The sequence below is a fragment of the Silene latifolia genome, chromosome 7, assembly GCF_048544455.1.
Source record: "Silene latifolia isolate original U9 population chromosome 7, ASM4854445v1, whole genome shotgun sequence".
NCBI lineage: Eukaryota > Viridiplantae > Streptophyta > Magnoliopsida > Caryophyllales > Caryophyllaceae > Silene > Silene latifolia.
In genome coordinates this window covers 24,204,264-24,215,606 of record NC_133532.1, presented here as the reverse complement: position 1 = coordinate 24,215,606, position 11,343 = coordinate 24,204,264, and the positions used below count along the sequence as shown (strand labels likewise).

The window sequence follows — 11,343 nt, the reverse complement described above, 5'->3', positions numbered from 1 at the left end:
TGGTCTTCCAAATCTCGACCACTCCTCAAGTGGATAGCATTCATGGTTTTCGGATTTTCCTCGGTTTTACCCGGGAATTTCCCTTGGGAGGCTTGTAGTTGGCTCATTTGGGTAGCCAATTGGGAGATTTGGTTGTCCGTCATCCGTTGAGAAGCTTGCATTTGGGTCCTAAGTTGGTTGATGGATGAGGTTGTCTCGTCATGTTTTTGAGTGGAATGGTTGATGAATTGTGTTTGAGTATTGGCAAGTTGGTTTTGGGAAGTCATCAATTGTTCCATCATGAGTTCCAAGCTTGACTTTGGTTGGGTGTTTTGTTGGAAAAGTTGGGTGTTTTGTTGGAAAGGCGGGTTGTTGGGTGGGTTGAGTGGTTGAAATTGTTGTCTTGGTTGGAAGGTTCTTCCTTGGAAACCCGGTGGACCTTGATTGAATGTTGTGTTTTGTTTTTGAGCTTGAAAGTTTGGTTGTTGTGATTTTTGTTGGAAGGTTGGGTTTTGGACATTTTGAGAGCCATAAGAGAAGTTTGGGTGGGCTCTCATTCCGGGGTGATATTGGTTATTGTTAAATGCTTGCTTGGCCGGACTAGACTCCCATATCCCGTTCACTTGCTCCATACAATTGCCATCTCCAACCACCAAAGGACACTCATTGGGTGGGTGTCCTTGGTCTCCGCAAAGCTCACAACTATAGACTTGGTTCCTCATAGAAGAATTGCTAGATGTTTTGCTTGAACTCATCAAGGCAACTTGTTGCTTACGCTCTTCTATCATCTCTTTTACCTCAACATTGTTGGCCGATTCGACCGTTGACTTCCCTTTTCTCTTGTGCCTATCATTGTTCCAATGAAAGGTACGAGAAGCCATTTCTTCGATAAGCTCTTTCGCCGTCTTGTGATCTATCTTATCCAATGCTCCCTTCCCCGAGCCGGAATCAAGGTTCATCTTCATCTCATTGTTTAACCCTTCATAGAAATTGTTGATGAGCTCATCATCCCAAATAACGTGGTGAGGACATAGCCTTTGGAGGCCCTTGTACCTCTCCCATGCTTCATAAAGGGTCTCATCTTCTTGTTGGGTGAAACCTTGGAGCTCACTCTTGATTCTTGCGGTTCGTTGAGGCGGGAAATACTTGTTTAGGAAAGCCTTAGAGACATCGTCCCAAGTCCGAAGAGAGTCGGGTTCACAACTTTTAAGCCATTCCTTGGCACTTACCCTCAAGGAGTAAGGGAAAAACCTAAGGCGTACGGCGTCCTCCGTCACTCTGTTGGCCTTGAACATGTCACAACTATCCAAGAACACGTTGAGATGCTCGTTGGGGTTTTCGGTGGCTCCCCCTCCGAATTGGTTCCCTTGGACAAGTTGTAGCAAGGTGGCTTTCACATCAAAATTGTTGGCTTGAATAGGTGGCTTGACAATACTCGGATTCACCATCTTTTTCGGAGCCAAGTTATCTCGCATAGGAACCGCGGCCATTGTTACTTCCGCTTCCGGAGTTGCAAAGGGATTCTCGAAAGTTTCAAAAGCACTTGGTTCTTCTCGAAGGTCCTCAATTACTAAATTTTCTTGAGGAATTGGTGTTTCTATAAACCCTCTTCTACGGAGTGAATTTAGTCTTCTTGCGGTAGCTTCGATCTCGTGGTCAATCGGACGAATTGGTGACCTCTTCGAGCTCTCCTAACCATGCAAAAAGTCCTACACACTTAAGAGAAGGATTAGTAACACAAAAGACTTAGTCTAAACAAGAACGAAAACAATTAATATCTAGCCGAACTCCCCGGCAACGGCGCCAAAAACTTGATGGTAGTCAAGCTATACCTCGCAAGTGCACGATTTTATCGTTGTACACTATTAAGGGTCGATCCCACAAGGAGTTGAAAAGATTACTAATTGTTATAATCCTATCGTTTAGCTAAGTCGGCAATAAGGGATGAAATGGTTATACTAGAACTACCAAAGACAAATTCAAATCCAAACTAGATAAGAAATAGGTAAATGAGCAAGAGAAAATGAAAAGTTGTAAATCAAATAGTTTAAAAGCCTAAGACTCGGTTCTTACAAAACAATTCGTAACTCCATGCAATTAAGTCTCTAGGCTAATCATAAGGGTAGCTAGGTGAGGAGGTGACGGCTCTAATTCGCCTAAGACCCCCCTCTCGGGTTCGAAATAGGACACTAGCACTACCCACCAACCCCCCTCTCGGGTTCGAAGGTCGGAATCCCTAACTCAACACCCGACTACCCCAAAAACATGCATTTTCCCAAGGTAGTCCAATATTTGCTAAGGTCATTAAGCCCCATCAATTTCCGGGTCATCCCACTCCCTCTCTCGAGGGTCGATTTCAAACGCTAATTTAGAGGTGCCCTACCCGGTTCTCCCTTTCGGTCTCAACCAAGGTTAGCAATAGGGTCAAATTCCGGGTATCCAAATCACAACCTAACCAACTCTCGTTGGTGGACAAGGGTCATAAATCAACACTACCCAAAAGTCAATCCATAATCCCAAATCAATCCTCCAAACTACCCTCACCAATTTCCCCAAATAATTAGCCTATATGAGATTCAATTAGTGAAATTACTCAGGTTGGGTCAAACCGAGCCCTAGTGGAAGACTACTCACTAATCATGGTCCTAATTGCAAGATAAACAATAAAGATGGAAACTTTGGTCATAAATATGGTGGGAAGATGAATTTTACTACTAAACATGCAACAATCCAACAATAGTTGTAAAGAAAGATGATTTAATCTAATAACAAGGTTGGTTAAACTAAAAGACACAATCTTTAACCCAATCAACTCAAAGATTAAGTCTTTGAGGACAACTAGCAAAAGATGAACAAAGGAAAGAGAATCAAAGAAAAGATGAACAATGAAAAGATGAACAATGGTGAAAACAACATCAACAAACCAACAACAATGCAAATTTAACACAAACAATCAAACAAACTTGAAGGAAGAACAAATGTAAACTAATGAAAATAGGGAGAGAAATAATACCAACTCAATAGCAAAAGAGGAATTTGGATAGAAATAATAAAGAAGGAGGAACCTTCAATCTTCTTACAAACCCAAATTCAATTACTAATTAATTGAAGAACTTCTCTAATTAAGGAAAGATTAACAAAAAGATTAGCAAAGTTTGAAACTTGAAAAGGGAAATAAATTGGATCTAGGGTTCTGTGTACAAAGGGTTTAAGGAGGGGGGTATTTATAGTTTCCACAAGGATTAGGATAGAATTTGGAATGGGCTTTGAAAACACGAGTCCGAACTCCCGGCCGGTCAACCGGCCGCCGGTCCTCTGGCCGGCTGGGAGTTTCCTGGAAATTGAATGAACATTTTGAAGTCATCAGGTATGCTTGGCCGGTCAACCGGCTGGGACACCTTTGACTTTGAACTTGACTTTTAGCCTTTGGGGGAACTCTCAGCCGGCTGCCGGGCCTTTGACCGGCCGCGAGATTCCTGTATCTTCCTTCAAAAATTTGTGTCTTCAGCTTGAACGTTCTCCCAGCCGGCTAGCCGGCTGCCGGGCTACCGGCTGGGAATACCTCATTGCTTGGTTTTAGCTTCAATCCCAAATACTTGCACTCCCAGCCGGCTGCCGGGCCACCGGCTGGGGGTGCTTCCTCAGCTTCATTTCCTTCTACTTCCATGCATAGCCAAATCAACCCGTCTTCCTTGCCTCGTTTCACCCGTTCCCGCCTTAATTTCTGCAAGGAGGCCAAAATGTCATAGTAAAAGGGAATCGAGACACAAAACACGAGAAATAACGATCAAAACCGACTCAAATGGAGTCGGTTGGCATGAAAATAGAGGGGAAAAAGGCGTAAAAGGATCCTATATCAGTCCGGTACACGGTCCACCTATTTACTCTATTTTGATCTTCGGTCCGGTCCTGGACCAACCCGAATAGACCGCGGACCGGACCCATGGACCGAAGTTATGTAATAAAAGAATTTTTAAATTTGTTATTATTGATTTTATTTTCTACTTTGTTTACACGTATTTTAAGATGTGTAATTATGTAGCTAAATCTTGTAAGAAAATAATATTGTTTATTTTGATCATTACGAACTTCTCGAGTTCTACTTTTATATGCTAAAACATGTCAATGACAATAATATTTGGTCCACTTTGGTCCGGTCCGGTCCACGTGTTTTTATGGTCCAAACCGGACTGGACCAATATTAATATGGTCCGGTCCTCGGTCCACCTCTTAACCCTTATTTGGTCTTTGGTCCAGAGAGTTTGGCCCGGTCTGGTCCGGTCCCGGACCAATGAACACCCCTACCAATATAAATTGGATTGGTTTTAGTAGGTCCACCAGCACCCTTCCATCATTCTTCCCCAGAAAGCTATAACCAAGTCGATCCGAGCTTGAGCTTTGACTAGTATTGGTGCCCGGCTTCGCCCGGGCTACCTCTACTTACCATTAATTTTTTTTTCATTAAATAAAATTACTTAAAGTTGTATAACCGATAACTTTATCATTAATATATTTTTCTATGACATATCCTAAAATTACGATGAAATAAATTTTGAGACAAATTCACTACTCCCGCTATTAATATTTTACTCTTATTAATGAAACAATAGTAATAATATTTCACTACTTGTCCGCAATCATTCTTACTTTCACTACTCTCGCCGTAATTATTGTTACTGTCACTACTGCCGCATTAATATTGATAATTTCACTACTCCTGCCGTAATTATTGTTACTTTCACTATTGCCGCATTAATATTGATTATTTTACTACTCCCGTTGTTGTTTCTACCACTTTCACTAATCTCGCTGATAATATTGTTACTTTTACTATTCAAATGAGTGATTACTATCATATAATTAACTATATCCAATGTTACTACAATTCTTTTGTTTACTGACGAAATTACTTTTACTACTTAAGCATGCAATTTAAGAGGATTATATATTTTATATAAATATATTACATATATGCATTAAATCAAATCGAAAGAATTATACAATCAATACTATATATTAAATCCAGAAACCAAGGGACTTCAATGTAATTAAAGAAAGTTATACAAATTAATTATACTATATAGTTTTAAATCACTAGCACCGTGTGATGGACCCGATTAAGGGATCTCAATGCAAATATTATATAGTCTGAGTTAAAATTAAATTATATAGAAGTTTGGTAATTTTCCTAAACATTTATAAGAGACTAAAACATGGTTAATTTCCTTAAAATAAAATAATTAATTAAGATGGTCAATTTCCTTAAAATAAAATAATTAATTAAGATGATCAATTTCAAGGAGCCTAAAAGAAAGAAGATGCTTAATAATTTTCCTAAATATTTATAGAAGACTAGAATATGGTAAATTTTCTTAAAATAAAATAATTAATTAGTATAAATATGCACATTTATGGTATTAATTATTATCATCATAAAATTATACTTCCTCCGTTCTAAAATAATTGACGTTTTCAATTTACGAAGTGAGTCTTTGAATTCAATTTATACAAAAATATATTGGTCGGAAAATTATAAAAATTACACTATAAAATTCCTTACGAATAGAGCTTTAATATGAGTATACATTTCAACATATTTAGTCATATATTTTGAGAGATATTGAAGAGAGAAGTGAGTGTCTCGAAAAGTGAGAATGACAATTAAAAAAAAACAGAGGGAGTATATTAAATTTAAAATCTATGCAATTTTATTAAACTTTATAGTTTATTAGATGTATAGAGATATTAATTATTTAACATACAAAAATATAATATAAGTAGGTTATAAATAATTCAAGTTAGATTTCATAATATAAGCTGGTTCGATATTGGAAGGTATGGTGCTTAGGTTGAATTTAATTGGGATTATTGATAGGATGGAGTGATTATTGCAGACCACCAATAGGATGGATTATTGTTCTGAAATAACCCTATATAATATTGCATAATTCTTTCGATTTGATTTAATGCATATATGTAATATATTTATATAAATATATAATCCTCTTAAAATCGCATGCCTAAGTAGTAAAAGTAATTTCGTGAGTAAAGAAAAGAATTGTGGTAACATTGGATATAGTTATATGATAGTAATCACTCATTTAAATAGTAAAAGTAACAATATTATCAGCGAGATTAGTGAAAGTGGTAGAAACAACAACAGGAGTAGTGAGATAATCAATATTAATGCGGCAATAGTGGAAGTAACAATAATTACGGCGAGAGTAGTGAAATTATCAATATTAATGCGGCAGTAGTGACAGTAACAATAATTACGTCGGGAGTAGTGAAAGTAACAATGATTACGGGCAAGTAGTGAAATGTTATTACTATTGTTTCATTAATAAGAGTAAAATATTAATAGCGGGAGTAGTTAATTTGTCTTAAAATTTATTTCATCGTAATTTTAGGATATATCATAGAAAAATATATTAGTGATAAATTTATGGGTTATGTCACTTTAAGTAATTTTATTTAATGAAAAAAAATTAATGGTAAGTAGAGGTAGCCCGGGCGAAGCCGGGCACCAATACTAGTATTATATATTATGGAATCTAACTTGAATTATTTATAACCTACTTATATTATATTTTTGTATGTTAAATAATTAACATCTCTATACATCTAATAAACTATAAAGTTTAATAAAACTGCATAGATTTTAAATTTAATATATAATTTTATGAAGATAATAATTAATATCATAAGTGTACATTTTGTACTAATTAATTATTTTATTTTAAGGAAATTGACCATCTTCTAGTCTTCTATAAATATTTAGGAAAATTACCAAACATCTTTTTTTTAGTCTTCTTGAAATTAACCATCTTAATTATTTTATTTTAAGGAAATTGACCATGTTTTAGTCTCTTACAAATGTTTAGGAAAATTACCAAGCTTCTATATAATTTAACTTTAATCCAAACTATATAATATTTGCATTGAGATCCCTTAATCGGATCCATCACACGGTGCTAGTAATTTAAAACTATATAGTATAATTAATTTATATAACTTTCTTTAATTACATTAAAGTCCCTTGGTTTCTGAAATTAATATATAGTATTGATGGGCTCGAGGTCGGCTCAGAATATTGAGCTCAAGCTCAGAGCGCGTTGAGTGTACAAAATTAATTGAAGTTTGAACTCGGCCAAGAAAAAGCTTGATTCAGGAGCTTAAATTGAGTTATATTTGCCATTATATTATTCTTCCATTTTCCGCCTTTTAAATAACAAATGAAGTAATTAATTAATGATCAACTATTTTAGACCATGTGCATTATATGCACGGTATTTAAAGTTTAATAATTTTATAAAATTATTTATATAATATTGATACCTTATAATTGTTTACATTTGTCATCATTGTATTTTGCTTAAATAAATAAAAGTTAGAACTGAGAATTAGTTAAGAGAATTGAGTAATGAGTTGAAATATATTATAATTAAAATATTTTATAGCATAAAACTAATGAGTTTCAAGTTATAATATTTTTTGTTTTTTTCAATTTTCTTTGTCACGAAAGTAATAACAACTATCGTTTTATACAAAATATGGGTCAACTAATAATAGGATCAATAAAAGATTTAGCAATTTATAGTTTTATATCAATTTTTTTATTTTAATTAAAATAACATAGTTTAAAGTTGAGTGAAAATTATATAATTTGATGAAAAGATTAATTTTAATGAATATTATAGATAAATTAAATTGTAATTGTTAGTTTCCTTAATTAGTGAATGAACATAATTATCATTAGTTTCCTTTTTTTAAGAATATGCTTTTTGACGGGAAAATGATAGAGTTCACATATTCTTTTAGTAGATAGGGGATATTCTTGAAAACAAATACAATTATAAAATATTAAAATATACGGAGTAATATAAAATGATATACTTGTATATACCAAATCAACATAATAATCTAAAATATACACGGAGTATAATTTTAAAATATCAAATTTATACAAAACAAATCAAACAAGCTCTCAATTTGAACGAGTCTTGCCGAGCTCGGCTCAGATTTAGCTTGACGAACTTGCTCAAACTATGTACAATTAGAGGTAAAGAGGTGGTAATTTGATCACTAAAGTCGGTTATGAGATGAGTCAAAGCGGGGTGGCTCATATCTGGTTTGAGTTTTGTCGGGTAAATATATAATTGTTCCGGGTGTAATTCCAGAGTAGTTACTTGTTACCACCCGTGCTTGTAGAATGACGTCCTTGATTGAATCCTCCTTTCGGTCTCCTGAAACAATGAACAAACTGAGGGCTCGGCTTTGGACCGAGCGAACTCACTCCGACGCTCAAGTCAGTAGACTTAAAGAGATAAGTTGTTGTTACTTGGCGAAGTATATTTTGTAGAGAGATAAGGAAGATATTACCAGATGAATAGTGATTCTTAGGTTGAATTGTGGATCCTTTCCTCAATGAGAGTTGAGGAGTATTTATAGACTTTCACCTTTTGTCACGTAGTGGCCAAGTGGCCAAGTGGCTAGCAGGTGGAAAGACTGATCTACCCTCGGCCGAGGGACCCATGGCAGGCCGGCGGGCCCTGTTGACTCGCCGCCGAGGGGTCTTGGATATGAGTTCGCGGATGTGTGCCCCGGCTGGCTAGTTGTCCCAGCCGAGACCCAAGAGACAGGCCGACGGGCTGCGTCGGTTAGGCTGTCTAAGTCGTTGACTTGCTTGTGGATATCTTTGACCTTGCTCAATATGTTGACTCGGTCAACGGGTGCAGAATATGCCCCATCAATTTGCCCCCAGCGTAGTCTATGCCGTGGTATGGGCTCCGATGTATGTTGAGCGTATATTCTGCGCAAGTAAAAAATTTCTTTCTCGGCTTGGTTCTGCTTAGGCCGTACCATACCCCCCCTCCACATGGATGTGTAAAGGGCATCCGATGTGGAAAAGAGAGTGACGCTGGCCGAGACCAGGGTTGAGAGTGCCGGTTGTTTTCGATTGCTCCCGGCCGGTGCTACCTAGCTTGGTTGATCGTGTGGCCGGCGGATAACAGATACTTAGGAATTTGTTGAGGAAGATGAATAGGCAAAGAGATATGAAGGGGCGTGTTGAAGACGCTTGGTCACTGTTGCGTTGATTGACGTTCAACCGCAACGATTGACATTCCGTGGTTGCATGTCCGACACGTGTCTGTTCGCTGATTGGCTGACGTTTCATGGGCCGTGCCCTGATTGGTCCTTCTTCATGGGCTTTCCCCTATAAATAGGGCAGTTAGTCCTGAAATTGGCCACCAATTTCATTTTCTCTAAAATTTTCTTCTCTCTAAACTTTCGAGGGCTTCTTTCTCTTCTAATCTTCAGAGTCGTTACTTCGGCTAGTGCTTTTCTTCAAGGTAAACAAACAAATTTTTCTCAATATCTTATTTTGTTAAGTAATTGTTGCTACCATGTCTTCTGCTGACGCCGAGCCTAGTACTTCTGCGCCGGGGGGTTCCCCGTCGCGTCTTGATGAGGAGGAGATACTAGACGCCATCCCGATAAGGTCTGGGGGCCCTAGGTCTCCTTCTCCCGAAGTTGATCCAAAAGCTTTGGAGGATTGGGAGGATGATGATGATGTTGATGATGACGGTGATGATGACGGTGATGATGCTGAAAGGGCTCATCCTAATGAGGGGAGGCAGTACGTCATGGATCACGGCGGCGCCTATAAAGTCGGCCCTGACCGTGCTTGGACCCACAAGTTCGCCAGTTGTTCAGGCGAAACACTTTTCGAGGGCCATTTCTACTTCGGCAGGGGATACAAAATTGTTATCCCTGAGGAGGGTCAGGCCGTCTGTTGCCCTCCCCCGGGTTGCATTGGCGTATACATCCGGCACCTGGAGTACGGGCTCCGGTTTCCGCTGAATGAATACGTTATGGCCATCATTAGAGCCATGAACGTCGCCGTGGCCCAGCTGCACCCGTTGGCTATTAGGACCATAGTCGGCTTTGTCTGGCTCTGTCTCTTAAGGGGGAGGCCCCAACGGTTAATTTATTCCGTCGGCTTCACCACCTTCGGCCGTCGTTTCCTGGTCGCGTCGGATGGTACAGCGTGCAAATGGAGCCGGGTTACGTCTCCGTTTATAAGCTTTCCTCCTGCAAGGACTGGAAAGATCGGTGGGTGTACGTTGAGGTCTTAGGGTGACTATCCACGCCCGGTCCTTCCAAAGACCAAGTTAATTTGCGGTGCGAGAGTAAGGCAGAGCATGGCAAATGGGTCACCCGGAGTAAGCTTAAGATGGACGCCAGCAAGGTTCCTCTTAATGCGGATGAGAAGCTGGCGATGAGGCTGTTTGAGGCGGAGAAGAATGGGGTGCCGAAGAGATGGATTCCCTCGACGCAGATCATTCTTCGGGATGAGCTGCTCTGCCATGTCGGCCTCATACCGGCCCTAGCACAGGGTGAGTGGGGTCGGTGTGAGGCCCATCTCTGCTCTCAATGTTTCTGTTTCTTGAACTTTGATTTATTTCTTCTACTTAACTCTTGCTTTGTTTCCTTTGCAGATCATTTTGGCCCGGACCTGTCTGAGGATATCCTCCGGAGAATGGGGCTTGCCAAGGACAAGACCGTTGTTGATTTGCATCCTAAGGCTCTAGCTCGTGATCGCAGAACGTCGCCGAATGACCTCATGGATCGCAACAAGGGCTTAAATGTGGCGGCGGCCCGGTGCAAAGGTTGCTTTGGTAACATGCCGCGCCGAACGCGGAAAACAAAGTCTTCGGCGGCGACGGCGTCGACATCGCTTCCACCTCCCATCCCTTCACCCGAAAGAGACGGTGGAGGTCGTTGATATTACCGCCGAGGAGGTGGTCACCTTGGCAATGGAAACCCCTCTCTTCCGTAAGAGGAAAGAGCCTACCGCCGCCGATGCTTCTCATTGCCATGCCGGCGGAGAAATGCGACCTCCGACCAAGAAGGCCAAGCATGGTACGGATCTATCCTGTGGCTCGGACTTAGCTTTCATTAGGCGTTCTCGATGACAAAGCTCTCTCGGTATGTCCATGTATGTTGACACGGATGCTTTAATTGAATTTTTGTAGATCAACCGCCGTCGTCCACCGGCACGCTTTTGAACGGCGTCGAGAAGAAAACTGCGCAGGCAAGTGGTCAAGATGCCACCGTTGTCACCTCCTTCCCGAAGCCTACCCCCCTCCAGATTAAGTCGGAGGGCCTAAGTTTGGCCCGGTTGCTGTCGAAGTGGGTTGATACGGCCGGTGCTCTTATTGTGGAGCAAGAGAAGGCCATTGCCGAAGCTGCCCCACAGCTCGAGCGGCTCAGGCTTGAACTCGACGCTGCGAACAAGGAAGCTGAGAGGGCCAAGACCGAGGTCAAGAGGCGATCCGTGCTTGAGAGAAAACTCGGGAG

General features: G+C 39.8%; 1 non-coding gene across 1 annotated transcript; it reads left to right on the top strand.

Annotated features, from left to right (window-relative positions):
- The first annotated feature begins 993 nt into the window (after positions 1-993).
- LOC141593544 (small nucleolar RNA R71) lies at positions 994-1,100 on the top strand. Its single transcript, XR_012521621.1, has one exon. It is a non-coding gene; the product is annotated as a small nucleolar RNA R71 (small nucleolar RNA).
- Positions 1,101-11,343: the final 10,243 nt, after the last annotated feature.